Genomic DNA, 3978 nt, shown 5'->3' with positions numbered 1-3978 from the left:
AAGGGCTGAATCCCATGACAGCCTCCATTCTGGGGAAGCAGTGACAAGAGGGTAACTGTGTTTGCCATGTGCCTGGAAATCTATGGCAGAGATGGGATTGGGTGGCGAGAGGCACACAGCAGGGCAAGTCTGCCTGCACCCCAACTCCACCACAGACACCCAGCCTTGTGAGCGAGCCTCTGAGGGGAAGGGGTGTCACACAGCCTAGCACCATGGAAACAGAGTGAGTGAGTTTCCTGGACTACTCCCCCTTGTCCTGTGAGTCAGCACTATCAACTGCCTGTCCCCGAGGGCCCAGGCTTTCCTTCCTAGAGACCTGGGAAAGTAGAGGAGCTAGTGTGACCTTTGATCTCCAGGGATAGAGTTATCAGGGATGCCAGGCTCACCTGGTCTCCAGGTGAGATTGAGGGATTGAGAGACAGCCCGCCCCTCCAATGGGTGGAAGGGCCTGGCCAGGTGTCCTCGTGTGTGGGGGAGATAGGCCAGACAGGCCGTGGGACCTCAGACAAGCGGCTGTCCTCTTTGGGGTGTTTTCTCGTATGTACAGAGGGAGTACATTCCTCTCCCAGGGACTTGCCTGAGGATTCATTACTTGCCAGGCTGAAGAATGTTCAGCATCTGATTATGTGATGTACACCTTAACTGGACCCTCTAGTCTGCAGACAAGATTCCCGCCCCTGATGGCATTTCTAGGAAGAACAGGCCTTGTCTGAGCTCAGCATCCAGTCTCTGAACAGGGGGGCCTGGATGTAGCACATGATCAGCATCCTGCAGGTGCTCTTCGAGCCATAGGTACCCATGAGGGCCATGATTCAGGCCGTCTGTGCCTCAGTTTATCTCTCAGTGACAGGCTGCCAGCCTTGGCCTGACTCTGTTACTTAAAGGATTGTGGCGTGCACACCTGGCAATCTTGGTTTGCTGGGGAGGGCAGGCTGTAACGTTAGCCTAAGCAGAAGATAATTGGGAAGGTCTGCCTGCTGCCGTCAACAAAATGCTTTCCACGACCTGGGATCAATTATTTTTGGATTATCTTCCTCAAGTTCTCTGCCCGCCAGCACCCTTTTGTTCCCAGGTTCCAGAATGGGTTCAAAAGTTGCTTGGAATTTCTGTGAAAATGAGTTGGAAGGTAGGGGTCAAATCATAAGACATTATTGAGCCTCGGCAACATGTTCAGAATCCAGGGGCCATGGAGATGAGTAAGAAATTATTATCACTTCTCATAGTGTTCATTACTAGTAGCGATCATTGCTATTAATGCTTAGGCTCTTGTAAGAGACCTGACCTTGTGCTAAGTATTGTACTTGTACCATGTCTTGTGATCTTCACACAACCTAGGGAAGGTTGAATGACTTGCCTGAGGTTACCTGGCCGGTAAGCTGCAGAACCCTGTGTCCGTGGTGTAGTGCCATTGCTATGGGACTCAAAGTAAGAACAGGGACTCTGGAGCCAGGCATCTTTGGTTTAAATTCCGGCTCTTCCACTTACAAATGTGAGATCCTGGGGAAGTCACTTAAATGTCTCTGGGCCTCAGTTTCCTCATCTGTAAAATGGGGGTAGTGGTAGTACCAGCCTCATGGGGTGGGTGAGGATTCATTGTATTAGTACAGACAGTCTCCAACTTAAAGTAGTTTGATTGAACAGATTTTTCAACTTTACGATGGTGCAAAAGTGATATGGTTAACAAATTACATGAGGTATTCAACACTTTATATTATAACATAGGCAAGTGATGGCGAACCTTTTGAGCTCGGCATGTCAGCATTTTGAAAAACCCTAACTTAACTCTGGTGCCGTGTCACATATAGAAATTTTTTGATATTTGCAACCATAGTAAAACAAAGATTTATACTTTTGATATTTATTTTATATATTTAAATGCCATTTAACAGAGAAAAATCAACCAAAAAATGAGTTCGCGTGTCACCTCTGCCACGCATGTCATAGGTTCGCCATCACTGACATAGGCTTTGCATTATTGTACAACTATAAGCCAATGTAAGTGTTCTGAGCATGTGTAAGGTAGGCTAGTCTAAGCTATGATGTTCGGTAGGTTAAGTGTATTAAATGCAGTTTTTGACTTGTGATATTTTCAACTTAAAATTGATTTATTGGGATGTAATCCCATTGTAAGTTGAGGAGCATCTGTATCTGCCAATCACTTAGAGTATATCTGGCCCGGGTACCCAAGAATCTTGCTCACCCTTGTTCTCCTGGTGTTGGGACTGCCTTTATAAGGATAACTGATTTGGAAGAATGTAATTCCAGCTAAACCTTGAGGGTGGTAGAGGTAGGGCTTGGGGAAGAGCACTCTGATCGGAGGAAGTGTTACAGGGTCTCAGGGCAAGGCAGAGGGGCTGCTTTAGCTGGAATTGGTGTGTGGATAGTAGAGAAAGCCCTAGCTGGTTTGGCTCCGTGGATAGAGCGTCAGCCTGTGGACTAAAAGGTCCCGGGTTTGATTCCGGTCAGGGGCACATGCCTGGGTTGTGGGCTCAATTCCCAGTAGGGGGCATACAGGAGGCAGCCAATCAGTGATTCTCTCTCATCATTTATGTTTCTGTCTCTCCCTCTCCCTTCCTCTCTGAAATCAATAAAAAATATATTTAAGGGGAAAAAAGAAAGAAAATAGTAGAGAAAGGTGAATCTGGCCACGTAAGATCGTGCAGAGTCTTCACTGGCTATTTAGAGAGTTTGAACTCTGGTCTAGGCAATAGGGAACCATGGAAGGTTTTGGAGCAGAAGAGTTACAGGATGAATTCTAGAATAATGTTGATGATATTACTATTTGCTGAACACCAGCCATGTGCCTGGACCTTTTTCTTTGGTCTTATTTAATCCTCAGAACAGCTTTAAATCTATGTACTGTAGATGGGAAAACGAAGGCTCATAGAGCTTATGATCAGCCAGCTAGTAAAGTTCAAACCCTGATCTTTCTGTTCAGCTACAGTCTCTCTACATCTCTCTAGCTGGCTGATAACTGGGCCATTGAAGTCTTCCAGATGTCCAGTTCTGCACTCCGGGCTGTGTATAAATGGAATTTTGCTGAATGCCCCGAGGGGATGATGCTCCCTGCCTAGCTGAGAAGCCTTTTATAAAAGTTCACAAGTGCCTTTGGCACATTTCTGGGATTTTCAGTAGGCATCTGTTTTGACCTCTGCTGGTTCCTGGGTCCAGGCCTGGTGAAGGACTCTAGGGTTCCCAAGGGGGTCCCTATGGGAATCAGTGCGGAAGTAGGAGGAATAAAACTGAGAAAGTTTAAACAAAAGGCAGCTGGTTTCTCTCTGATGGGACTTCTGCTCTCCAGAAGGGATGTCTCAACCTGATAGGAACACCAGCTTTTCTTCAGAGGAGAATCTCCTGGGACCATGATTGGACAGCCCTCTTTGGGATCATTGGTTTAACCCAGGAGTCGGCCAACTTTTTCTATAAAGGGCCAGATAGTAAGTATTTTTGACTTTGCAGGCCATGCAACCTCAGTGGCGCCTACTGAATTCTGCCATTTTAGCTTAGTTGATGTGTAAATGAATGGGTGTGTCTGCCAATAAAACTTTATTTACAAAAATTGTAGTCTACAGGCCACAGATTGCCATCCCCTGGTCTCAGCGGTGGTCTCCAAATTTTTGAGTTCACACCTTGCTCAAAAATTGTTAGTACTCGCCCTGACCAGTTTGGCTCAGTGGATAGAGCATCGGCCTGCGGACTCAAGGGTCCCGGGTTCAATTCCAGTCAGGGGCATGTGCCTTGGTTGCGGGCACATCCCCAGTGGGGGGTGTGCAGGAGGCGGCTGATCGATGTTTCTCTGTCATAGATGTTTCTGGCTCTCTGCCCCTCTCCTTGCCTCTCTGTGAAAAATCAATAAAATATATTTTTAAAAAATTGTTAGTACTAACACTAGCAGGTTTGGCTCAGTGGATAGAGAGACCACCTGTGGACTGAAGGGTTCCAGGTTTGATTCTGGTCACAGGCACAAGCCTGGGTTGC

The sequence above is a fragment of the Myotis davidii genome, unplaced genomic scaffold (assembly GCF_000327345.1).
Source record: "Myotis davidii unplaced genomic scaffold, ASM32734v1 scaffold223, whole genome shotgun sequence".
NCBI classification, from domain to species: domain Eukaryota; kingdom Metazoa; phylum Chordata; class Mammalia; order Chiroptera; family Vespertilionidae; genus Myotis; species Myotis davidii.
Note: the sequence above shows the minus strand (reverse complement) of the source record.